Genomic DNA, 26,965 nt, shown 5'->3' with positions numbered 1-26,965 from the left:
CTCAGGGGGATGGAGACCGGTCATAGACCTCTCTCCCTTGAACCATTTCGTTCACCAGACTCGGTTCACGATGGAAACAGCGCAATCCGTGCTTGCTTCCATCAGGGAGAACGACTTCATGCTTACGGTGGACTTGAAGGATGCGTATTTCCAAATACCCATTCATCCGTCCTCTGGCAAGTACCTCCACTTTGTCCTCAAGGAGACTTCGCTTCGGGCTCTCGACCGTGTCAGCTTGGGCCCACTCGCACGGGATACGTCTACTGAGGTATCTCAACGACTGGCTGGTCCTGGCGAACTCCCGCTTGCAATTGCTACAGGACAGGGATCAGCTTCTCGAGTTTTGCCACGATCTTGGGATCGTGGTGAACCTCGAAAAGTCAGATCTCATCCCCAAGCAAAGGATAAAGTACCTGGGCATGCTGATAGACTCAGTGGCAGCGAAAGTCTTTCCCTCGGACTCTCGTATCAGCAGGTTCAGGCAGGCAGCACAGCTGTTCCTGTCATGACAGGAGCAGCGAGCACGGCAATGGCAAGTCGTCATCGGTCACCTGTCGTTGCTGGAGAAGCTAGTACCTCATGGGTGTCTTCACCTGCAGTCTCTACAGTGGAGACTAAAGGAGTATTGGTCCCATTCCCGAGACCCCCAGTCCTTCCTCATTCCTCTTTCCGAGGAGGTGAGGGAGGACCTTAGCTGGTGGATGGACGACAGGAACCTCTTGATAGGAGTATCCCTGCATGCTCCCCCTCCGGACATGCTGCTGTTCTCAGATGCATCGACCGAGGGATGGGGCGCGCACCTGGAGTTGCTGACTTCGGGAATGTGGCACCGAGACGACAAGTGCCTTCACATCAACATCCTGGAACTCAAGGCAGCCTTCCTGGCTCTCCAAGAGTTCCGGGATCGAGTGATGGGACACTCCGTGGTACTGATGAGTGACAATACCACGGTAGTGGCATACGTCAAAAAGCAGGGGGGCCTAGTGTCCCTCCCGCTCCACCAGTTGACAATGCAGGTGCACGAGTGGGCCGTGACTCACTCGGTAGAGCTGTCAGCCAGGTACATTCCAGGCAAGAGGAATGTCGTGGCAGACAAGCTCAGCCGTCAGAATCAAGTGATAGGAACCGAATGGTCCCTTCACTCGGAAGTGACAGAAAGGCTGTTCGACCTGTGGGGGTGTCCAGCCATCGACCTGCTCACCACCCGACAGCAGAAAACTCCAGGCCTTCTGTTCGGTCGTGCCGGACCCATGGGCCACTGCGGAGGACGCTTTCCAGCACCCATGGGACAACCTTGAGGTGTACACCTTTCTTCCATTCTGTCTGATTCAGCCGGTGATCACTCCGAATTTCAGGATGATTCTGGTGGCACCCAAATGGCCACAGGCCGTTTGGTATCCGGACCTGCTAGCTTTCCTCTCCGAGGCGCCGAGAGAGATCCCCCACTGGCCCAACCTGCTGTGTCAACCCCACATAGAGTGGTACCACCAGGCAGTGCAGTCCCTGTGTCTTCACAGCTGGAGGTTATCCACCATCTCTTGCGAGCGAGAGGCTTTTCCGGTCGCACAGTAACAGAGATGGCAGGATACTTCAGACGATCCTCCGCAGTGGTATACCAGGGAAAATGGTCCGTCTTCTGTCGTTGGTGTCGTTGAAGGGGTATCTCTCCGGCCGGAGCTACTATTCAGCAGGTCGCGGACTTCCTCGTCTCCCTTCGCCAAGAGAAGCTTCTCTCCGCTTCAGCTGTAAAAGGCTACTGCACCGCACTCGGCCTAGTCTTGCAGCTGAAAGGAGTGGACATCTCTTCTTCCTTCGAGATCTCTCTACTAATGAGAGGCTTCGAAAGGTCTTGCCACGCAGGGGGCCTGACTCAGGCCCCCTGCGTGGGATGTGACTCTTTCTAATCAGCCTTACTCGTGCACCGTATGAGCCTTTACGAGAGTCGTCAGTCAGGGATCTGACCCTCAAGACCATCTTCCTGCTGGCCCTGGCATCGGCGAAGAGAGTTGGCGAACTACACAGCCTTTCCTTCGATGTTAAACACTCGAGGGGATGGGGATCAGTTACGCTCGATTTCGTCCCGGATTTTGTAGCGAAGACTCAGAATCCTTCGGTCCCTGACGCACGGTTCGAGTCCTTCACGATCCCCTCCCTAGAGGACTTTGTAGGTAATGAACCAGACGAGTTGCTACTGTGTCCTGTTAGAGTGCTGCGGCGCTATCTGAAGAGGACTCAACGTCTCCGGCCTGAGTGTCGACGGCTCTTCGTTAGTACTGGCTTGATTAAGAAGTGTCCAAGAACACCATCTTCTGGCTTCGTGAGACAATAAGGAGAGCGTATTCTGCTGCAGGAGAAGACGACACCAGTATGCTTCGTCCGAGAGCTCACGAAGTCTGCAGCATTGGTCCGTCCCTCACATTCCGGAAGAACATGTTGGTTTTGCAGGTGCTGAAGGCGGGCGTGTGGTCCCAACAGACTACCTTCATCTCCTTCTACCTCCGGGATGTTGCTCACAAGTCCTTGGACACTTTTTCCTTGGGTCCTCTGGTGGCTGCTCAACAAGTTGTGTAGCTTACCCGTCTCCTCTAACAGGGCAGGTTGCATCTCGCCTAAGATGTACGGTTGTGATTGGGAGCATGAATGTAAAGTGACTGGCCTCCCTTCTTTCTCCCCATCCTGGCTCTCTCCCCACGGGTAGGGAGCGGACGTGCTGTTACATGCTGGATCTGGCGGTCGATGCAGGTAAGCACCCAATGGGGGCTCCCGTTCTATTTTCCGTTCAGGTTGATAGAAGCAACCCCACTCCTTCCTCTTGCAAGGGGGGGAGGGAGACCATGACAACCAGACAGACCCAATGCTTGTGATTGCCTTTATGTCATCCGACTCCAAGTTCTTCCTAGCTAACTTAGGCACGAACTGACATTTCCTCTTTTATGCAAAGGGACCTAGAAGTGTGACAACTGATCCCGCGTTTCTTACAACCCGATCATTTTGTCAGAGGCAGTTGTTTCCTTCCTCACTCTCTCGACCAGGAAGGGAAGACCAGGTGGTGAACTCCAGTCAGTTCAGGAGACTCAGATTCCTCCCTCCAACCAGTAAGTCTCCTAATGTAAAGGACTGAGGGTTTGTATATTGTGTCGGAACAAATAAATGTTTTAAAGTAAATTGTATTTTTCCTAGCTATACAAACCCGAGGTCCTTTACATTTTATGCCCACGTCATGCCACCCCTCAATCTGATACCTGGGCCGAAAGGCAAATTGGACCAGACAGTAGTTAACTGCCTAACCACCTTGTTTGAAGTTCAACGGCCGTTTTCCGGCCTAAGCCTGAAAGTAATCCCTAATGTGAAGGACCTCGGGTTTGTATAGTTAGGAAAAATACAATTTACTTTAAAAAATTGTGATTTTATGCAAGGGGGGGGCCGTCCAGAGAGACAAAGCCCCTCCGGCCAGGTAATGTGGCCTACTAGGTTAGGCTGGTTTAGTTGCCGTAAAAACCTATAATTTATGTTTTAAGCAAAGGGGGGGTTACAGTGGGGCGAAGCCCCTCTGGCCAGGTAACATGGCCTACTAGGTTAGGTTGGTTTAGGTACTGTAAATACCTATAATTTATGTTTTAAGCAAAGGGAGAACCCAGGGAAGTGAAGTTCCCCCGGCCAGGTAACGCGGGTGTTACTCAGAATGGAAAAACGTGGAAAGTTTTCATCTCCTTTAGTGGTTAACCCACATTCAGTGTTCTAAATGCAGAGGGCAAGATTGCTCTCGATCTCTGAGTGCAGAGAATGTGAATTGTGGTCATGTTCTCAGTGGAAGAAATATGAAAATAGAAGTTCTAAAAAGAAGTCAGAAAAGGAAACTTCAACTCACCAACCCAATCACCTCCATTATGGAGCAGAATTCCAGTATCCAGTTTTTTTTTGGTAAATCTATGGTTTCGGATACAGCCAAACCGTTAAAAAAATTGACAGCTTCCGAAAGCGAAAGTAAGAAGATCAGCGTTACCCAGGCTAGCCCAGTACTGGGTCCCAGTGGCTCCTAGAGGGGTAGGGGGAAAAGGACTCCCAACGTCTCTTCCAATCCAGACCCAAGTACCAGTGGCGTGCGACGGAGTGGAAGTTCTGCCTCTCCTGCCTCTTCCTCATAAAGTTTTTCTCCTCCTGTGTCAAAACGTTGCCATTCTCAGTCTTCTTCCGAGAGCTCCTCACGATCACTCTCGAGAAGAGTGACTCGGCATGCTGCTTCTCTGGAATTCAGTAAAAAACGCCACACTTCTTGTCATGGACGTTGTTCTGGTTTGCCCAGAGACACCTCCCAGTCATGCTCTAGAAGCGTGATTCGGCACAGTACTTCTCTTGTGCAAAAACGTAAAAGAGAGTAGTCGGCCTGTGACTCGCAAATCCAGGTGCTGAACCATCACTCCTAGTTCTGCACAGTCTTCAGATGCGTCTTGTTCCCATTCCAGGAGCGGAACGCGACATGCAATTCCCACGAGAGCAAAATTGGCGGATTCCAGGTGCCGAACTGTCACTCCCTGTCCTGCACGGTTTTCAGATGCCTCTTGTTCCTGTTCCAGGAGTGGAACGCGACGTGACGATACCCACAAAAAAGACATTTTCCTACCAAAAAATATCGGAAGTCTTCTCCTTTTTCCTCGGACGATGAACTAAAAGTTAGACCTCTTCACTTTGACGTTGATTCTCGGGAATGTTTGGCTTCTTGGACCAATTTCCTTTCGATAAAAGCCGTGAGTTTTCTGGGAGACGTTCCCCATCTTACCATTCAGTATGACCTATCAAAAGAGAAAATTTCAAGCATCTTGAGATTCCTTTTCACCGCCTCATCAGAAGCGGAAGACACGTCGCAGTCAATCCCAGATGTGGAGTCGAGTTTCAGTCATTTACCTCGGGATGTTCCGGAAGAATCTATGAGTTTCTAGAACTTAAGAAAATAAGAAAGATTCTTAAATATCCAGAACTGGAACAAGAAGATAAAGAAGATTATTCAGACTCTTCCTTTTAGAACAGGTGGCCTTTTCAGCTACAGAAACAAAACATTCCATCCGCCTACCATTGACTAGGATGGGAAAGTCTTCAATTAAAGAAATTGATTTATTGATTGCTGGAGAGGAAGGTTCCCTAGCCGCCTCCCGATCGCAAAAATTGTTACCTCCCTTACCTAAACAGGCAAGTATTATGTACCAGAGAAGCCCACCTGCCTACCCAGGATAGTGAATGGAAGTTTGTCAAGGCTATCAAACAATGCTTCCTTAGATTTCTTGAGACAAATAGGTTCTACTTTCTCTAGTTCTGAGATAGTCAACCTGGAGTGTAGTTTGGAAAGAACTTTGAGAGCTGCCCCTTGGCTTGGCACTTGCCAAGGGCCCCTATTGAAACAGATTCAGAAGACTGTTTCTCGTGATTCCTGAACTGTAATTAAAAACTTCTTCCCTCCATCAGGTAAAGCCTTAAAATATATGACTAAAAATGCAGCAAATGTGTTGGGCTAATGTTCTATTGAAAAAACACGATTCCCTCCTGTCAATAGCTCAGAAGCACATTTCTTCGGACAGTTGGTCCAGTCTCAGGAATAGCCCTTTATCCGAAATGTCTGGGTTTTTTCCTCCAGAATAGCCCCTTGTCCAAAATGTCTAGGTATTTTCTCCCAGACTTAGTCGAATAGGCAATCTCAGACAGGAGGGAGGATGCTAAGTATTTCGTTCCCACCTCATCTACCAGACGTTCATCGAGAAAGCAATCTTTTTCTTACAACAGAAGTAAACAGACTAGAACTGCAGCACAGTCTTTTTGTCAAAGCTTTTGTCAGAATTCCCAGTCAAGGGGTAGACAAAGAGAAGAAGGTCAGCTTCAATACCATTCCTCCACTCCCTCAGGGTACGGAAAGCGAAAGCTGGGACCATCAATAATGTCCACCAGATGAGGAAGGCTGCCTCCCCCATCTTCCGCTAACCAGGGTGGGGGCTGTCTGAGATACAAGTGGAAAGAGTGGCAGAAAGTCAGGGCAGAGAATTGGACGGTACTAACCTGGAAGAAAGGGTATGTTCTTCCCTTCCAGCAAGGACCACTTTTGTCACCCTTTCCTATAGAGTTTTCCTCCTACAGGAAAACCTCCCCCCAAGCAAAAATGGCCCTACAGCAAGAGATTCGGAATATATTGGACAAGGGGGCTGCAGAAATACTGAAGACTGTTGCCAGGTTTTACAGCCACCTTTTCCATGTACAGAAAGCATCAGGGGGTTGGAGACCAGTAATAGATCTATCATCACTGAATAACTTTCTCCAGCTCACCCCGTTTAAGATGGAAACACCGAAGTCTGTTCTGGCAGCAATCAGGCAGGGAGACTTTATGATATCTCTGGACCTACAGGATGCGTATTTACAAATTCTGACTCATCCTTCCTCCAGGAAATTCCTTCAATTTGTCTCAAGAAAGAAACTTATCAATACAGGGCCCTCTGCTTCGGGTTAGTACAGGGCCCTCTGCTTCGGGTTAGTGACAGGCCCCAAGTCTTCCCAAAACATTTCAACTAGTTTCAGCATGGGCCCACAAGAGAGGCATCGGTCTCTGCAGGTATCTGGACGATTGGCTTGTTCTTTCTCCCATGGCAGCCTAGGCCGAGAAGGACAGAGACTTGATTTTAAGGATGAGTAGGACTCTGGAGATTCTCATAAACATCAAGAAGTTTGATTTAGTTCCAACACAGAGAATCAAGCACTGGGAATGATGGTAGATACCCAGATTTTGAAGGCTTTCCCATCACAACAAAGGTTGGAGAAGTTTTTAGAAATTTCGAGAAGGTTCCTCTCCAAGCTCACACAACCAATGAAGAATTGGCAGATTCTAATTGGGCACCTACTGTCCCTGGAGAAACTGGTTCTAAGAGGCAGAGCTCAGATACATTTCCTACAATGGAAGTTGAAAGGAGAAATCCAAAGAATTATCGCCAAGGAATGAAATTTGGCCAGTTAGCTCCAGAGATGCTAGTGTTCTTGGACGCATCCAGGACAGGTTGGGAGCACACCTAAATGAAAAGTGCATTTCAGGGACTTGGAGCAAGATGGAACAAAAAGAACACATAAATGTGCTGGAGATGAAGGCAACCTGGTTAGCTCTGCAGTACTTCCAAGACCTGAAAGGGAAGTCAACAGTTTTGATGAGTGACAACACTTTGGTTGTCTCCTAGTTGAACAAACGGGGACGATTTCCCGCTCCTTAGACCAACTAGCTTTCAAGATTCACTTATGGTCAGAACTCAAGGGCCTGATGCTAAATGCCAGATACATCCCAGGCAAGAAGAACATCGTAGCAGACACCTTAAGCAGATCAGGACTGATAGTGGGGATGGAGTGGTCCTTGCTTCAGTCACTAGTGTTGAACAGACTCCTCAGCTTGTGGCCGGGCCCCACAGTGGATCTGTTCGCAACTTCGAGGAACCACAAGTTACCTGTATACTGCTCTCCAGTTCCAGAAAAAACTCCATCATGTAAGATGCGTTCCAACACCAGTGGAACAACCTGGACATTTACGTATTCCCTCCTTTCAGCCAAATCAGGAGGGTGATCAACATGTGCTTCGTTTCTCAGGGTCTCTGAATGACATTGGTAGCCTCAATGCGACCTCAAGCGGAATGGTATGCGGATCTCCTGCATCTCATAGACATTCCAAGACGTCTTCCCATAATGCCAGATCTACTAAAACAAGAACAAGCAGAAGGATACATCAGTCAGTAGAATCACTTCAACTTCATGCTGGAGACTATTGAGCAACTCCTCAGAGAGAAAGGCTTTTCTAGAAAGGTTGCAAAAGTCATTGCCAGCTCGATTAGCGAATCCTCCCTCAAGCTATATGAAGGAAAATTGTCAGTCTTCTTGGATTGATGCAGTAAGAGGGATCTACATCCCCTCAAAACAATGGTAAGAAATGTAGCAGATTTCCTTCTCCTTCTGAGGAACGAGAAAAACCTCTCCGTCTCGTCTGTGAAAGGGTATAGATCGGCCCTCTCCAAAGTTTTTAAAGCTAGAGATATTAATTTGGCATCATCTTGGGAGATCTTGGATATGATAAAAAACTTTGAGAAAAGTTGTTCTCCTTGAAATTTGAAACCTCCTGATTGGGATATAACAAAAGTTTTATCTTCCTTGACCACGTCCCTTTATGAACCAATCAGAACTTCTTCAGACAGGGACTTAACATTGAAAACAGTGTTTCTTTGAGCTTTAGCGTCTGCTAAAAGAGTGGGTGAGATTCATGCACTTTCTTACAGTGTAACCCACACCCATGGATGGACGCAAATGGCTTTCAATTTTCTGCCCGACTTCATCGCGAAGACCCAGAACCCATCATCCCATGACCCAAGATTTGACGGCTTCTTCATTCTGTCTCTTAAGGACATTGTGGATAATGAGCAGGAAGAAGTGTTGCTTTGCCCCATACACACAGTGAAAGCTTACCTAAAGCATGCGGCCTACCTCAGACCAGCACAAAGTAGACTTTTTGCCAGCACAGGTTTTATTAAAAAGATTTTCAAAAACTTGATCTCCATTTGCGTGAGGGAGGTACAGTAATAACGTGATGTATCCACCATGCCAACACACTTTAAGGCCCATGACACCAGGAGTGTTGGCCCATCAGTTGCCTTTAAGAGGAACTATGTTGTGGGACAGATCCTCCGCACGAGTTTGGAACAGACAGACCACCTTTACATCTCTTTATTTGAAAGATTTCACACATAGTCACTGGACACTTTCTTCTTAGGCCCGGTGGTGGCAGCTCAACAATTGGTGTTAAAGATATAATCTTTTAGCTCTGTTCGCATTTGTCGAAATCCGTCTCTTCTCTGTAACTTCACCTGGGTCCGACATGTGATGTTCATGGGATAGGACCATCTGGCTCCGTTTGAATGCAGAGCTCCCATGGTTACTTTTAATTGCCTTGCTTGTTTATGGAGAGATCTTCCTCCCTCCTCTTTATGAGTCTCCTATCACATGATGTTGAGGTGTTTGTGTCAGTGTCGGAAAAATGACAAATTCAACAATAGTTTGTATTTTTCCCAACATACAAACCCGCAACATCATGTGAGTTTTCAATTTCCCACCTCATGCCTCCCCTCCTTTCCGATCTCTCTCTCATGCATCTAAGGGGAAATATCACGGTTCCCTCCGCCTATTCACAAATTGGGGGATGCTGGTCCTGCGGGCCTCTTTTAGAGCTAGTGCTACTCTCTAAAAGCCAGTCTACCATAGCTGTCCGTGCATGCGTGCCTAAGGATCCTCCTATCGCATGATGTTGTGGGTTTGTATGTTGGGAAAAATACAATTTGTTCATGCGACTTACCTGTCAGATATATATATAGCTGTATTCTCGAAAGTCCGACAGAATTCCAAAACTCGTGGCACACGCAGTGGGGCCAGGTGGTTAGTACCCATTCCCGCCGCTGGGAGGCGGTATCAGGAACCATTCCCATTTTCTATTCAGATTTTCTCTGTCGCCGGTACTGTCAACAACTGATTTCAGTACCTCCGTCTTTGGATTTCGTAAACTCGTTATTTTCCACACTTAAGTATTCTATTTGACTTTTGGTTTTTGTCTTTGGATTGTGGATTGGCATACGCTTTTGTGGAATTTGCTTTTGATTGCTCTTTGGATGATGTCTGGATCTAGTTATGCTAGCTTCAGAGTATGTTGTGTGAATGAGTTTAAGGTGAGGCTACCGAAAGTTTCGGTAGATCCTCACTTTATATGCATGAGGTGTAGGGGGCAGGTTTGCTTGATAAATGATCGCTTACTTTGCCTCCCACCCTGCTAATTTATTAGTTCAGGATTTCATTCTCGCACTAATAGTGCTCCTTTTGGCATCTGGAAGATGGCTAACAAATTATTATCTATTGCGGAGGTGCTTAGATTGAGCAAGTCAAGCGATAATAAAGAAGAAACATTAGTAACGCTGGGTCAATCAAAGTGCACGTCGTGAAAACGGACTCGTAAGGCGGACGCTGAAGAGGATATGTCCAATAAAGTTATCGTAACTATGTTGTTACAACAAAATCAAACACTTATGGAGTTATTAAAGGAAATGTAAGGTTTGTTTTTGGAGATAGTCTACCGAGAGCAGCGGGACTAGAGTGACGCGTCCGTAGGCAATGGCTGCCTCCTAGTAAAAAGTAAACAAACGCTTTCGTGAGTTCAAAGTAGCACGGTAAACGTTAAAGATGCCATAATTTACTCAGGTCGGTATCAAACATTAGTTTTAGTCAGGGTGAGAAGATAACCTACCATAATTTTAGTTAAAACGACGAGAATAGGTTTTATCTCGCCGAGACTGATTTATATCTACCGCCTAACGTTGGGCGAGCAAATTCTAGTACTCGTAGGCTAAGCGGGAGTTGAGACTTCCCAAGTAGGTAGCCTATTTCACAATATATTGACTGGGGGGCCTTTCTGTCAAGCATGCTTCGTCTCCCAGTCGTGCTCACCGCTTGCTGGGCGCCATCGTGACGCTCCGCAAGCAGCTATCCTGGACGCTTCTGTAGCTGCTCGTCAGGGCGCTCCTCTCCTGCCGTGCAGGGCGCTCGGCTGGACCGCCAGCGTGACGCTCCCGCAAGCAGCTATCCTGGACTCTCCTGTAGCTGCTCGTCAGGACGCCTCTCGCTGCCGTGCAGGACGCCCGGCTGGACCGCCATCATGACGCTTCGCAAGCAGCTTTCCTGGACGCTTCTGTAGCTGCTCGTCAGGGCGCTCCTCTCGCTGCCGTGCAGGACGCCGGATGGACTCTCGGGAGGACGCCTCTTTGGTTGCTCGGTGACGCTTCAGAGCAGTCTAAGACTGCGGGAAAGCGTGATCCCATCCCATCTGCGTGTTGGACCGCAAGGCCTTCTCTTTTCTCCCATTGAAGAGGAGAAGTCTCTTGTGAGTCGGAGCCTGCAGTCCTTGAGCAGCCTCCCCTTCCTCGTCTCACGGACTACCAGGTGTTAGCCGGCTTTTCTTAAGGACTTGTTTGGCGACAAGTTTCAAACCCTCGGCCCCTCTCTCTCCTCCTTCGCAGTTTGCTTCGTCCTAGACGAGGAGAGCGCCGGGGTTTGTCAAGATGACTTCGTCTCTGGCGACGAAGAAGGCCTTCAAGAAGGTTAACACCTGGATGGAGGAAAGGAAGACCCAAGGCAAGACTTCTTTTGCCCTGCCTCCGTCCAAGCTGAGCGGCAAGGCAGGTATGTGGTAAGAGACCGGGGAGGACGTCGGCTCAAGAGTTCCTTCGTCGTCCCAGGGAGACTGCGCTAGCTTGGTCAACGCGCCTAGAAGGTCCCTCCTGTCGGCTGCCAAAGTGTCCTGGACTATGTTGGAGACGGATCACCATTTGAAAGGACTATTTCGAACCATGGAGGTCTTCAATTTTCTGGACTGGTGTTTGGGGGCTCTAGACGTCAGGATTAGGAGTCCCGACTCGATCTGCCTGGGGGAGCTGTCCAGCGTGTTGATCTGCATGGACAAGGCAGTCAGGGATGGCTCGGAGGAACTGGCTTCCCACTTTTGTACGGGCCTCTTGAAGAAGAGGGCCTTGTACTGTAACTTTACAGCCTATGGCCCTACCAGCCAACGGCCATACCACGTTGAAAGCACCACTTCTCGTGCGATCAGCGAAGTTAAGCAACGTTGGGTCTGGTCAGTACTTGGATGGGTGACCGCCTGGGAACACCAGATGCCTTTGGCGTCATACTTTTGCAAAGTCAGTTTCTCCGTCGCAGAGGGCTTTGCTGTTCTCCCCGTTTTCGAGCCATCTCTTCCCCCCAGTCCTTGTTCAAGGATCTCTCCTCCAGCTTGAAGGAGAAGGCCACTCAAGACCTCTTGGCCCACTCGTCAAGACGCCCGGCAGTCCCTTTGACGTCGTTGTCGGGTCAGACCTCCAGGAAGCAGAAGCCCTTTCGTGGAGGAGCTTCTTCTTCGAGATCTTCTCCCCGAGGTAGAGGTCTTTTCGGAGGCGGAGCCCCGCCTAAACCTTGGGGCAGGAAGTGACTTGCAGCGCCTCCAGGCACCTGTAGGAGCCAGGCTTCTTTCGTTTGCGAGAGCCTGGAGAGCAAGAGGGGCAGACACCTGGTCCCTTGAAGTTATCGAGAGAGGATACAAGATCCCCTTTCTCGACTCACCACTTCTGTGCACGTCGCCCAGGGATCTGTCGTCCTCATTCCATCAAGAGAAGCAACAGATCCTTTTCGAGCTATTAGAGCAAATGCTCGAGTAAGAGCTGTGGAGCAAGTCCTGGAGCTGGACTCCCCAGGATTCTACAACCGACTGTTCCTAGTTCCGAAGCAGTCGGGAGGATTGAGACCAGTCCTAGATGTCAGTAGGCTGAACCGCTTCATTCATGGTGAAGGAGAAGTTCACGATGGAGACGTCCCAGTCTGTTTTAGGAGCATTAAGACCAGGAGATTCGATGGTCGCTGTGGACTTACAGGACGCTTACTTTCACGTTCCCATACATCCCCAGTCGAGGAAGTATTTGAGGTTTGTACTAAGGGGACGAGTGTTTCAATGCAGAGCTCTTTGCTTCGGGCTAAGCACAGCTCCCATGATCTTCACGATTATCATGAGAAATGTGGCGAGATGGCTTCACTTGGCGGGTATTCGTATCTCGCTTTACCTGGCCGATTGGCTCATCCGAGCCTCTTCACAGTCAAGGTGTCTGGAGGACCTGAATGCGAATTTAGAGTTGACAAAGTCCCTAGGACTTCTAGTGAACGAAGAAAAGTCCCATCTGATCCCGACGCAGTCCATCGTCTATCTGGGGTTTCAGATGGATTCAGTGGCTTTTCAAGCTTTTCCATCCCAGGAACGTCAGTAGCAATGCTTAGAAAAAGTCTCATCCTTCCTAGGGAAGGAAATATGCTCAGTGAGGGAATGGATGAGTTTGCTGGGGACCATTTTCCTCTCTGGAGATGTTTGTTTCCCTGGGAAGACTTCATCTCAGGCCGCTCCAGTTTTTCCTGGCGGAAAACTGAATAGACAAGGAGAATCTAGAGGAGACCCTGAAGATCTCTCCCGTTTTCAAGATTCACCTGAGGTAGTGGCTCGACCCCTCGAGGTTGGCAGAAGGGGTTTCTCTACGCCTTCAGAGCCCCGACCTGGTGTTGTTTTCCTACGCTCCCAGGGAGGGATGGGGAGCAACACTAGGAGGGGAGAAGTGTCAGGCACCTGGAGAGGGGAACAGGTGTCCTGGCACATCAATCTCAAAGGAATTAGGGCGATCCTGCTGGCCCTTCAATCCTTCGAGAGCCAAGTGTCAGGCCGAGTTGTACAAGTAAATTCAGACAACTCCACAGCCCTGGCATACCTCCAGAAACAGGGAGGAACTCGTTCCCGGTCCCTGTTCGCCCTGGCGAAGGAGTTCCTGCTTTGGGCCCATGCGCGGGGATCACGATCCTTGCGAGGTTCGTTGCAGGAGTGGAGAATATCCGCGCGGACCTTCTCGGTCGACAGCGTCAGCTTCTACCGACCAGTGGACCCTTCACGAGGAAGTATGTCAGGAGCTGTGGAGGTTATGGGGACGTCCCTTGGTAGATCTGCTCAGGCAGCCCCATTTCAAGTAAGGTTCCTCTAAACTTCCCCACTCTGAGTCTAACTGCATTCAGACTATCAGCCGACAACAAGGATCTTCACGATCTCTTGAGATCCTTTGAGACTGTCAAGGTACCTCATTCCAGGACGCCTCCCTGGAACCTGGATGTCGTCCTAAATTTTTATGTCAAATACCTTCACAGAGCCTCTTTCTTCGCCTTCCTCAAGAATGTGACAAGGAAGGTTATTTTCCTAACTGCTCTGGCTACGGCAAGAGAGTTAGTGAACTTCAGGCTATCAATAATCATGTAGGTTTTAGAGGCCATAATGCAGTATGTTCTCTAAGCCCTATGTTCTTGCTAAAAGCGAGAACCCGTCTTTGGCCCAGGACCTTCGAGATTAAGGGTATGACGGAAATTCTCGGACATGAACCAGAAAGAGTCATGTGTCCTGTCAGGGCTCTCAAATTTTATTTGCAGAAGACTCGGGAAAGTCGAGGTCCTTCGGACAGTCTGTGGTGCTCTGTCAAGAGGCCGGATTTGCCTCTTTCTAAGAATGCACTGGCGTTCTTTTTTTAGGAGCACCATTTTAGACGTCTTTCCGACGTTCAAGACAGTGACTTGAGTCTTTTGAAGTTAAGGCTCACTTGAGGTCCTTTAGAGCCATTGCAACCTCGGTGGCTTTCCAGAAGAAATTGTCCCTTTGCGATCTTCTGGGTACCACCTTCTGGCGCATCGCAAATGTGACTAGTTCGCCTTTTTTCATTACTTGCTCTGGACGTGAAGACGACATACGAAGACTGCTATTTGCTAGGACCATACGTTTCCGCACTCCAGATCGGCCCCATAACACTTCTAGGCCTGGACCTCTGTCGGACTCCCAGGACCAGGGAGAGGGCAAGTCGAAAGCCACAGGAGGGTTCTTGGGCTTCCCCTCGATCTGGCGTCCCTGTCATGACCTGTTGTCGCTTCTGCAGACACAGTGTTGCGGAGCAGGAGCGATTCTCATCCTATCGTTTAGAGGTTAGGAAGTATATTTTAATCTTGTTTTTGTTTTTTTACGTTTTAGATCGGTCCCATAACGCTTCTAGGCCTGGACCTCTGTCGGACTCCCAGGACCAGGGAGAGGGCATGTCGAAAGCAAGGCAAGAGGGTTACGGGGCTTCCCCCGATCTGGCGTCCCTTCCAGAAGGACCTGTCCCTCTAGGTCAGGTGGTTGGTCGTTGCTCCTTTTGCCCTCACAGTATGGCCTTATGATCTAGTCCCATTGTGGTCACGCCCCGTGGACAGATCATCTAGAACTCACCAGCTATATAGGTCACTACCTTGCTGGAGACTGTAGTAAAGCAGAAGCAGGCTTGGGTGACAGTAATCATGGAAGTCAGCTATGCTAACATAGGCCTGGACCTCTGTCGGACTCCCAGGACCAGGGAGAGGGCATGTCGAAAGCTGTAAGTTGGTTATGGGGCTTCCCACCGATCTGGCATCCCTTGGCAGGTCCTGTTGATGCTCTCGGTCAGGTGGTTGGTCGTTGCTCCTTTTGCTCTCACAGTATGGTCTTATGATCTAGTCCCATTGTGGTCACGCCCCGTGGACAGATCATCTAGAACTCACCAGCTATATAGGTCACTACCTTGCTGGAGACTGTAGTAAAGCAGAAGCAGGCTTGGGTGACAGTAATCACGAAGTCAGCTATGCTAACAAGTAAGGAACCAAGGCGTCAATCGCCTACATATCTTTGTTTCCTAAATCCTATTCTGTCTCTTCCCACCTCTAATGGTGGGATTCAGCTATATATATATCTGACAGGTAAGTCTCATGAACAAAATGATATTTTAATGATAAAATAAAGTTTGTTCATACTTACCTGGCAGATATATATAATCATAGTGCCCACCCTCCTCCCCTCAGGAGACAGTGGCACTAGAAAATCTGAATAGAAAATGGGAATGGTTCTGATACCCACCTCCCAGCGGCGGAATGGGTACTAACCACCTGGCCCCACTGCGTGTGCCACGAGTTTTTGGAATTCTGTCGGACTTCGGAGAATACAGCTATATATATATCTGCCAGGTAAGTATGAACAAACTTTATTTTATCATTAAAATATCATATTATTGTTGAATTTGTCATATTTCTTCCTATGCCACCATTTTTATTTTATAAATTTGTTAATACAGTATATCTCTTGAATTGATTATTAAGTGTAAAGTACAGGTTAATTTAGGTTAGGTACTGTGTACAGTAATTGCTGTTAAATATAAGATATCTAGAAAAACTTCAAGTGCAGACTATAGTATAGGGTCTTTGTTACTTAATGGCCCAGACCCCCAAAAAGTGCCTTGTCAAGTTGAGGTGTTACTCTGGTTAAGTCAGTTTTATTCTGAGTTGAGCTGTTATCTTGAAGCAGGTTAAATATCCAAGATTAAAACTTCACAGACCACTGTTGGAGATAGTATATTAACAGGTTAGAATCCCTTGTGTTTATCTCTGAAGATTTATCACCTTGAAAATTTTGAGATATATAGGCCAAATGACTGCTGGAAAACCAAACAGTACAGTTAGTATTTGAATGAGTACATTCTAATTACTGGATAATTTTTTTTGAAAAACTGCTCAGAGTGTCATGATTAGCAGCTTAGAGATCTTTTGAGTGTAGGTTCCTAATTTTACATTCATTTTGGGGACCATAATTATATTCATGGCATTAGTGAACTTTTTAGGTTTGTTTTCTTACATGTGAACTACAAGATTTTATTTTTTCCTCAAACAGGAACTCCAGTCTCACTAGTGTACTGTATAACCAAATGTTTCCAGTGCCAGATAATCAGATCCAACTTATCAAATCAACACTATCAGGAACCACTTCAGCTGCTGAAGTAAGCTTTCAAGATAATAAACCCCATGGAATATTTAACATTACTCACGAGGGAAAAAACTTTAAGATTTGTGAAAGGCTAGAATTAACACAAGGTAATTGATGGTATTGCTACAGAGAAAGTCAATTGAAAATCTGAAATAAGGCCTTTACCTTTTTATGGACTTCGATAGCACCCAGAACTCAAGAATTGTGTTTAATTTCTGTATTTTGGCATTGTTGTTGCCAGTGCTGTGGAATCTTATCATTTTGTATATAATGATGGCTAGTTCATGGAATACAACTCCTCACTCAGTTTTATCTGTTTCAGAATTTGTAAGATGGACTTTTACTGTAAGAGGTTCAGCAGCAGAACTGGAAGACCACATTATACAGAGAATGTAGAGCTGGGAGTTGATATGCTTGGGGCTATATATGATTGAATCCCTTTGTGTTGGAGCCTTTCAGGCAAGGAATTTTGTTGTGAGCTATGAAACTGGTATGTTGGAATTTCTCTATTTTAAGGTTCGGTCATAGAACTGGATGAACTTTGCATGTGGTAATGGATGGCTAAACTTTGTTATTCTGGGACTTTAGTGTGCTTGAACCCATCCAACACAGGATCGCTGATACTCTTCTATTTTTGGAAGGTTAGGATTATTTTAGAATCTTCAGTAGAAGAGGGTTTGGTTTGAGCATTTGGCCCAACATTGACCTCAGTATAGTAACAGCAGCTAGGCGTTCATTTGTTATAGCTTTGTCAGCAATTAACAGGTAAATCGTTTTTGTTTCCTTTCACTTGAAAAGTGTATACAGTCATTGTATGTTGATTGTAGTGTGAAAAAACTACACATTATAAAAATTTCTACAAAATATGATAGGATGCAAACTATATACAGTATTGTACTTGCTCGATGAAAGTTTGGAAGCCATTTCAAATATTTCTCACTATTGTCAAACCATTGAAGGTTGTGTTGAACCTAAATATTTAAAAGTGTAATTTAATTAAGGAATGCTTTATTGCTAGGTTGAAGTTTCATGCCAGAGCTACTTTTGCTGAATGCATCACATAGAATACTTCTGTAAATACTCTCAGACCTTGGTCTTAAAATTGCCTTGGCAATTCTTGGCCACTTTTTGGCTGTGAAGAGGAGATCCACCCAGGAACTTTCGCTGCTCGGTTTTGACAAAGGAAGTGGTTACATAAGCTCTTTTCTCTTGTTGATGATAAATTCACATTTGGTTCTTGATGCATGTGAAATTTTGTAAACATGAAGAATCACTTAGGATTGAAAACCAGTTTTTATGAGTTCCACAAATTTTTCATTATAGATTATTTGTAAAATGTTTCAAGAAAATTAGTTGTAAATAAATTATGCATCATATTATTTTGTATTACAGTAATTGATTCTTAAAAATTATACTTAACATTTGAAGTTTGGGAATGTGCATTTAATTCAAAAGCTTGATGTACTGTATTTGATTCAAGTTTGCTGATGTGGGATTAATAACTGCAGAAGAGTTGACAGTATAGTAAAACAGTTAAAACGATTGTGAATACTAGCTCTATTATCTAGTCAGCATAAGAAGCAATGAACGATAGCTCTTCATAATCACATTGTTGTGGCACTGGATATTTTGAAGAAAAAAAAGGTGATATAAGGTGTTAAAAGGTGAAATTATTTACCTGTCTTAACCTAGGATGTCTAGGATTTTAATTTTTTTTTATTCAACAGCCATAATAGTAATCAAACTTGCTCAAGAAAAAGCTTGGATGTTGCTACCATAATAGAGGAAGTGACTTTTCCAGTAAATCATTGCCAAGTATCAAATGGGAATGTGTTAGGGTTTTCAAGATACTTTCAGCTTAATATGATACCTAATCCAAATACTGTACAAAATAAAGTGAAGAGATTATTGAACATTAGAGTGACACCTGAGTCAGTCAGTGTTGATAGGGGTTTAAGGAGCCAACTTAACAGTTTTAATTACCATTGCCATGGTATCTTAATACTTACTACACCTGAACCTCAGATTAATACGGAGTTACAAAAGTGTGCAGATGCTTTGGGTTGTGATTTGCAAAGTGCCCAAGTGATTTATCAACCTCATTTTAAGAGTTTTGTTGTGATAGGAGTATAGGTTAGATATTAAGTGAATATCATAATAGTGTAGAGAATTCAGTTTAGTCTGTGGTGCTTATTGGATTGCTTACAACTTCAAATGATTTGAACAGTAAACATTTGTAGATAAATACAAAGCAAATCTTATTAAAATTAATAAAGGAAAAAATTCATGGTTCATAAGATTTTTTAAATTTTCAGGTGTAATCTACGGTGGTGCTAAAAGGAACCCATCATGTAACAAACTTCATCTTCAGAGTTAGTCAACAGGAAAAAGCTTTGATTGCAGGAATGAAAGAAGCTGCCAGTTCAAGTAAATAACAATTTCAAGGAAGTAATCATAAGTCCCAACCAAGTTGCTGCAGCACAGCAAAACTCCAAGCAATTAGCCAATGAAAAAAGGTATACCAGTATTTAAAATTAACAAAAGATCCATTTAATCAGGAACCTTAACCCTTAACGGACAGGCATCATCATATGAGTATCAATAACAGGTTTTGAGCATTGGACTGGCTAACTCAAGGCATTTCAAGTATTGATATCGCGCCATATGATTTGGATGAATTTAGTGTGAAAGATGTTCACAGCACTTCAATGTTCCATTGACTTATGGCAACTGTAGTAGCTTTTGGCACAGGACAGAAGGGTATCAGTATACCTTGAGACTTGGTTGGGGAATGTACCCTTTCCTCTCTATCCCATGACGTCTTTTTTATTTATTTGCTCATAAATATACCTGGGATTGCTGTTGGTTTTATTTCTTATCTTTTATGATAGCATGTCATTTAATTGTAATTTTGCAAAGAAAAGTTCAGAGAAATATCAGAAAAAATATGTATACCTCCCAAAAAAATTACTGCATCTCCCCATCTCGGTAAATCTCATAAATATTTTTTTTCGAATATAATCAGAATTTGTTACTGACTTTAGTTCTTATCTGTTATGGTATTGTGTGAGCTGTAATTATAATTTTACAAAATAAAATAAATTATTAGAAAAAACGTGTGACTTGGTAAAATTAGTTATTTTTAATTTGTCTTGTAAAAGAGTCTTCACGGAAAATTTTTAGAATGTTTTTTCTTATACCATGTGCATTTGCAATTATCTTCCTCTTTCTAATTACTCATTTTTTTCTTAAAATGGCCAACCTTTAAAGTTTGCCTGGTGAAGGGTGTGCTTGATATATATTTAGCCTGTCCCTTACGGGTTAATGGTGATTTATTTTACTGACAAAATAACATTTTAGTTTTATTTACTTGAAATTACTCAGTTGCCCCACACTACTGATGCCTTAGGAATATCAACTTTTTAAGTGTGTGAATTATGATAATGAATATTTAATTTTTAAACATCTGACTTAACTGGTAGTTATATATATAGCTTAAGTCCCTGACGTCACGGCAGAATTTCAAAACTCACGGCAATCGCCGATAGGTATGTCAGGTGGTCTACCTATGCGCCCTCTATCCAGGTATCTGGAACCACACCAGGTATTCCTCAGATCTTCCCTGCCGCCATTCCGGTGACATCGTTTGGAATTTCACTCTTTCAGCCTGTTTTTTCGCAAATTTTGGTGAAGTACACTTTGGCTTCGGCTTTCGCTCGTTTTTGGATTTTGTCTTGGACTTTCTTTACTAGTTAATTTGGTTTTGACCCTTGGAACTTGTATTTTGATCTCTCTTTGGATTTGCTACCATGTCTGACTCTCAGGTGTGCGAATGTGTGTTAAGGGATGTAAGACTCGGCTAGCTAAAGCCTCTTTAGATCCTCATTCGGTATGTACAAATGTAGGGGCAAGAGGTGTGAGTTACAGGATAGATGCGATGAGTGCTTGGGTCTTTCTGAAAGAGAGTGGATCGAGTATAACCCTGTTTCGTAAGGAAACTTGAAAGGGACTGGCTCAGAAGAGCCAAGAGTGCTTTGTCTTGCTCTTCCAAAGGTAGCCAGGATTTTAATGATTCGTTGTCCCGAACTAATGAACCTTCTGATCATTCCCCAGCAGTAGTAGTTCCTGATCCCCTACTGAATCAGGTAAAGACCCATCCCTCAAGGATATGATGGCGGCCATTCAAGCCCTTGGCCGTGTTGAATCCCTCGCTCAAGACAGAGGGAAATTGTGGTCGAACATGAGAGATCTAGAAATTGCAAGTGTTGGTGATAAAGTTAGTGAAGTGGAGGGTGCGGCCGCTCGGATCTGTCGTGCTCTAGCCCTAGACCTCTTCCAAGCTCCCCAACCCCTGGGAGAAGGAAAAGTCGACAGGCGAAGGGAGGCGAGAGATTTTAGCTCCCGAGCAGTGTCGTCCCCTCGAGTGCTCCTGTAGACGCTTCCCAGGACGCTCACCCTCGCTATAGGAAAGGCGAGGTTAATTTTCGTGTTCTTCGTCTTCTGAGGGCGCAGTCCCAAACGGGGCTGGCGTCGGGTCTGTGAGTCTAGACCTCTCAAGAGGAAGTTCCCATATGTTGAAGGACACCGTGTTGAGTATTCTCAGGCTCCGGGGTGTAGCCATTGGAGCAGTCCCTTAGCTGTGCTTTAGTTCTGAAGGTAGCTCTCCTCCAGTGTGCAGACGTAAATGATTGCTTGTTCCAACCAGGACGCCTGGCAGCAAGAAAACGTCGGACGCTTCTTTTTCTTCGTTTCACGCTCCCCTCCTCCTTCGAATTGGGATTGTCCCCAGAACACCCTCCTCAATCTGTTCAATTAGTTGAGGGCGCGTCGAATATTGCGCCTTCTCCAGTCAGTTATCAGCAGAAGGAAGCTCCACAATGGTCTCTACTAAAGGATATGCATCAGAAACTGTCTTCCTTTATGCAAGCTTGCCAACCTGCAGAAAAGAGGCGGATAAATTTTCCCCCCTTTGGCTGTTCGTCGCACCGAGAAACTTTTGCCCGATGTCGACAGGCGGCCAGTGCTCAAGTGACTTCAAGGGTACGGCGTGACAGCGAACGAGGGAAGAATGTTTCTCCTTCTCTAAGGGCCTCGATCAGTTCTCGTCAACCTCAGGAAGCTTTTGACAGATGTCGCACGGGCGGCCAGCTCTCAAGCGGCCTTAAGGTTGGAAGGGACAACGATCGTCAGAAGCCCAGACACCAGGGCGCCCAGTAGTGCAAGAAGATGGACGCCAGGACGCCAAGCGTCAAGAGCTTGGGCGCCAGGACGCCAGGCGTCAAGAATCTGGACGCCGGGTCGATAGGCGTCCACGGTTGAACGCCAGGACGCCAAGCGTCATGATATTGGCTGCCAGGATACTCGTGCAGTTGGGAGTCAGGATACCGGAGCGTCAAGACCGTTATCCACAGGACCTTTGATTGAGGATTCTCTTGTTTTGGAGGCAGCAACCTAGTAGACAAGACGCCGCTACCTCGGTTTCAGTACAGCTTTCGGAGAAGCGAAAGGACAACGACGATCTTCTTCCTTCTCCAGATGTTCTCCTCGAGAAAGTTTCCGATGAAGAAGAGCAAGGATCTCAACACCCTTCCTCAGACTTGAAGAAGTTGATGAAAGTGTTTACGGAGCTTTTTTCCGGACAACTTCGTACCTGCTGCCCCCGTTCTCCTCCCTTCGGAATTTACTCTCGGGAAGACGCCAAAGAAGACTATTTTTACCAAAATGATCATGTCTCGTTCCTCCAAAGCGAGCCTTGAAAGTTATGGAAGAATGGATGAAGTCCAAAAAGGATCAAGGACCTGAACAGTGTTCTCTTTTCCTCCAGCTAGACTTACGTCAAGGTCTAGCATTTGGTATGAGACTGGAGAAGCTCCCGGCCTGGGAGTTCCTGCCTCTTCCCAGGGGGACTTCTCTTCTCTGGTCGACGCTTCTCTTAGGACTGCTATGGGTAAATCCAAGGTTTTCTGGTCCCCTTCGGAAATGGATCACATCTTGAAAGGAATTTTTAGAGCTTTGAGAAGTCTTCAATTTCCTAGATTGGACTCTGGGAGCTTTGGGTAAGAAGACTGAGACCTTATTAGACTCAGACACCAAAGACCTCATTCATGTTATGTCCTGCATGGACAAGGCTGTCAGAGATGGAGCCAACGAATTGGCAGCTCTTTTTCTGCAGGAGTCTTGAAGAAAAGGGCACATCTTTGTTCCTTTCTTGCCAATGGGGTTACACCCCATCCAAAAATCAGAACTCCTTTATGCTCCTCTTTTCCTCTCATCTTTTTTCCTCAGGAATTAGTGAAGGAGGTATCTCAGCTCTAACTCAAAAAACAACCCAAGATTTAATCACCAAAACTGCAAAGAAAGTTCTACCTTCTAGCTTCGCCTCTCAGAAAATTATAGGGAAGCTCCTGTTATCAGCCCTTTCGAGGCAGAACTCTCAGTAGAAGAAATTCAAGACCTACGATCAAAAGATCTACGAGAAGAAGCAGTAGACAAGGGAGAAGCAGAGTCTGAGAAGACTCTCCTTCAGACAGCGGTTGGAGCCAGACTAACACACTTCTGGCTGGAATGGGAGAAGAGAGGAGCGGATCCATGGTCCGTTCAATTAATAAAGGAAGAGTACAAGATCCCTTTCCTCAGGAAGCCACCTTTAGCTACAAGGCAAACCAATAGACCTTTCGGCCAATTACAGAACGAAAATGAGAGCGGACGCTCTGCAACAGCAGTTTGTTCTGCTGCTGCAAAAACAAGCTATAGAGAAAGTTTTGGATCCGGAATCTCCAGGTTTTTACAATCGTTTGTTCCTGGTTCCCAAAAGCTCGGGGATGGAGACCAAACTAGATGTGAGCGCTCTCAACGTGTTTGTTCAAAAGACAAGATTCACGATGGAAACAACCAAGTCCGTTCTAGCAGCAGTCAGACAGCACGACTGGATGGTGTCTATGGATCTTCAAGATGCGTATTTCCATATTCCTATTCACCCGAGCTCCAGGAAATACCTGAGGTTTGTGCACAGGGAGAAACTTTCCAATTTCGAGCCCTATGTTTCGGCCTAAGTACCGCTCCTCAGGTTTTTCACGAGGCTAATGAAAAATGTAGCTGGAATGCTTCACACAAGAGGCATCAGAGTCTCCTATATCTGGACGACTGGCTCCTCAGAGCTCCTTCCTACACTCGCTGCCTGGAGGATCTTGAACGACTCTTCGATTATCGGAGAATCTAGGACTCCTTTTGAACAAAAGGAAGTCTCAACTGATCCCATCCCAAGAGATTCAATACCTTGGGATGAGGATTCAGAAAGTCAAGCTTTTTCGGGTTTTTCCGTCAACGTCAAGGATGGAACAAGCTTTAGAAAAACTTCAGAAATTTCCTAAAAGACAGAACTTGCTCAGTGAGGGAATGGATGAGTCTACTGGGACCCTTTCCTCTCTAGAGCAGTTTGTCTCTTTAGGAAGATTGAACCTTCGTCCGTTGCAGTTCCATCTGAATCGAAACTGGGACAGGGACAAGGAACTAGAAACAAAGTGTATTCCCATTTCACAACAAATAAGAGATTATTTACTATGGTGGAACGATCCCCTAAAACTTCAAGAGGACTTTCCTGCATCAGAGGAACCCAGACCTAGTGTTGTTCTCCGGCCATGCGTCGGACTCAGGATGGGGAGCAACACTGGGAAAGAGGGAAGTCTCGGGCTCTTGGACCAGAGATCAGATACAGTGGCACATCAAATGCCAGGAACTAACTGCTATCCTTCTGGCTCTAAAAGAGTTCGAAGGTCTAGTGGAGAAAAAAGTAGTTCAGGTCAACTCCGACAATACGACGGCGTTGGCCTACATCAAGAATCAGGAGGCACTCACTCCTACTCTCTATGCGAGACCGCCAAAAACTCCTTCTTTGGGCAAAGGAGAAAGGTGTTACTCTAGTTACCCGCTTTATTCAAAGGGAAAAGAATGTGAGGACAGACATGCTGAGCAGAAGGAATCAAGTTCTGGCGACAGAGTGGATGCTTCACCAGGACGTCTGTAAGAGCCTCTGGCGGATTTGGGGGCAGACCATGCATGAACCTCTTCGCCACAGCTCAAACGAAGAGGTTGGAAACCTACTGTTCTCCGTTCCGGATCCCGAAACAAGCGATCCACATAGACGCTTTTCTGCTGGATTGGTCCAACCTAGACGTGTATCGTTTCCCCAGTTCAAAGTCATTCACAAAGTGCTGCAAAAGTTTGCAGCTCACGAAGGGACCAGGATGACCCTAGTGGTTCCTTACTGGCCTACAAAGGAATGGTTCACAGAGGTACTGGAATGGATGGTGGACACCCCGAGAAGACTACCTCTCAGAATAGATCTACTCAAACAACCCCACTTGGAAAGGTATCACCAAAACCTCCAAGTTCTACAAATGACTGCCTTCAGACTATCAAAAAACTTGCAAGAGCTAAAGGTTTTTCGAAGGCGGCAGCTGACGCAATTGCAAGAGCAAGGAGGTCATCAACAATCAAGGTATATCAATCCAAGTGGGAAGTATTTAGAGGATGGTGCAGAAGAAACTCTATTTCCTCTTCCAGTACCTCTGTAACTGAAATAGCAGACTTCCTTCTCTTCCTTAAAAGGAACTTAACTTCTCTATTTCCACGATTAAGGGATATAGGGTGTATGTTAACAGCCGTTTTTAGGCACAGAAACTTAGACCTTTCCAGCAATAAGGATCTTCAGGACCTTATCAGATCCTTCGAGACCATTAAAGAGAAAGGCCAGAATTCTCCAGCTTGGAATTTAGATGTCGTTCTTAAATTTCTTATGGGAAATAGGTTCGAACCCTTACATAAGGCATCATTTAAGGATCTTACTCTAAAAACTCTGTTTCTGATCAGTTTGGCCACAGCTAAGAGAGTAAGTGAGGTCCATGCCTTCAGCAAGACCGTGGGCTTTAGACAAGGCAAAGCAATTTGTTCGTTGCAACTTGGTTCCTCAAAGAATGAGACTCCATCTCGACCCTGGCCCAAAACGTTTGAGATCCCGAACCTGTCGGATATCATAGGTACGGAAATAGAGAGACTCCTGTGTCCTGTAAGAGCTCTCAAGTCATACCTGGAAAGAACTAAGGAAATACGAGGTAAGTCAGAAGCACTGTGGTGTTCAGTCAAAAAACCCTCGTTACCTATGTCTAAGAATGCGTTATCTTACTTTATCAGACTATTGATAAGAGAAGCCCATTCAGAGTTTAATGAAACCGATCTGCAGATTCTTAAAGTTAAGACACACGAGGTTAGAGCAGTAGCAACCTCGGTGGCTTTTAAACAGAATAGATCCTTACAAAGTATCTTAGATGCAACCTTCTGGAGAAGCAAGTCGGTGTTTGCATCGCATTACCTCAAACAGGTTCAGACCATTTATGAAGACCGCTACACTCTCGGACCTTTTGTAGCGGCTAATTCAGTAGTGGGTGAGGGATCTACCCCTGCTGTACCATAAATCTATACCCTTTTCTCCTTTTCTTGAAATGGAGAAAATTTTTATGATTGTGTGCGAAGGTTGGACACAGCCTTCCGCAATCATTAGTAAATATTTTACCCTTTGTTAGTTTGTTGTGTTATTCGGTCAGGTGGTCTTTTGTGTTCCCTACTGGCGCCCGGAACGAGGGTATATTTAAGGAGGTCTAGTCACATAGAGGTTATACACCGGTTGACAGCCCCTAGAGATTTTCAGCCCCTGGGTGGATCGCTGGATCTCTTAAAACAATGCAGATAGAATGAAGCAGGAAAACTTCGAAGTTTGCTTCCTTAACAGGTAGGAACCTTGAGTTGGTTTTACAATTGTTATTTTGTCAATTCCAACGATACTGGCTGTCTCTGACCCTCCACCAAAGGTGTCAATCAGCTATATATATAACTACCAGTTAAGTCAGATGTTTAAAAATGATATTTTCATAATAAAATAAATTTTTGAACATACTTACCTGGTAGTTATATATAATTAATTCCCACCCTCCTCCCCTCTAGAGACAAGAGGCATGGAAGATCTGAGGAATACCTGGTGTGGTTCCAGATACCTGGATAGAGGGCGCATAGGTAGACCACCTGACATACCTATCGGCGATTGCCGCGATTTTGAAATTCTGCTGTGACGTCAGGGACTTAAGCTATATATATAACTACCAGGTAAGTATGTTCAAAAATTTATTTTATTATGAAAATATCATATTAAAACAATGATCTGTGTTCTAACGTATTACCCAGGCTTCGGTTTCCTTGTTAGAAATGTCTTGTAGGTGTATAGGGTTTATATTTTATTTTAAATTATCTCACTTGTGTGAATAAAATGCAAGGGTGGTATTCTCTCAGGTAGTATTGTAAAGTGCATGCATTTGTGATAGTGGAAATTATCAGCAATGAGGCTAGAGAACTGGTTCATCCATAAGTTTGAATTACTATTCATGACATACCTCGGAAATTTATAAGTTGACCCCTGCCTATTCGCAGCTTCACCTATTCACTGATTTTTCTGTGGAACTTATCACCAAATTATTTGCAAAAAACTCA

General features: G+C 45.6%; 1 long non-coding RNA gene and 1 other non-coding gene across 3 annotated transcripts in view; both read left to right on the top strand.

The window, feature by feature from the left end:
• LOC136853197 (uncharacterized) overlaps positions 1-18,972 on the top strand; it is a 56,159-nt gene extending 37,187 nt beyond the window's left edge. The window contains exons 3-5 of one of the 2 annotated variants that reach the window (XR_010857387.1): positions 16,337-16,536; positions 16,752-16,919; positions 18,745-18,972. This is a non-coding gene — a long non-coding RNA (uncharacterized lncRNA). Of the gene's footprint in view, positions 1-16,336; positions 16,537-16,751; positions 17,071-18,744 lie in introns of both variants that reach the window. The other variant, XR_010857388.1, reaches the window with a different exon arrangement.
• On the top strand, positions 11,605-11,723 carry LOC136853212 (5S ribosomal RNA). The gene has a single exon (XR_010857390.1). It is a non-coding gene; the product is annotated as a 5S ribosomal RNA (ribosomal RNA).
• Positions 18,973-26,965: the final 7,993 nt, after the last annotated feature.

This window comes from Macrobrachium rosenbergii, chromosome 26, assembly GCF_040412425.1.
Source record: "Macrobrachium rosenbergii isolate ZJJX-2024 chromosome 26, ASM4041242v1, whole genome shotgun sequence".
In the NCBI taxonomy this organism is placed as follows: Eukaryota; Metazoa; Arthropoda; class Malacostraca; order Decapoda; family Palaemonidae; genus Macrobrachium; species Macrobrachium rosenbergii.
This window is presented reverse-complemented; position numbering and strand designations above follow the sequence as displayed.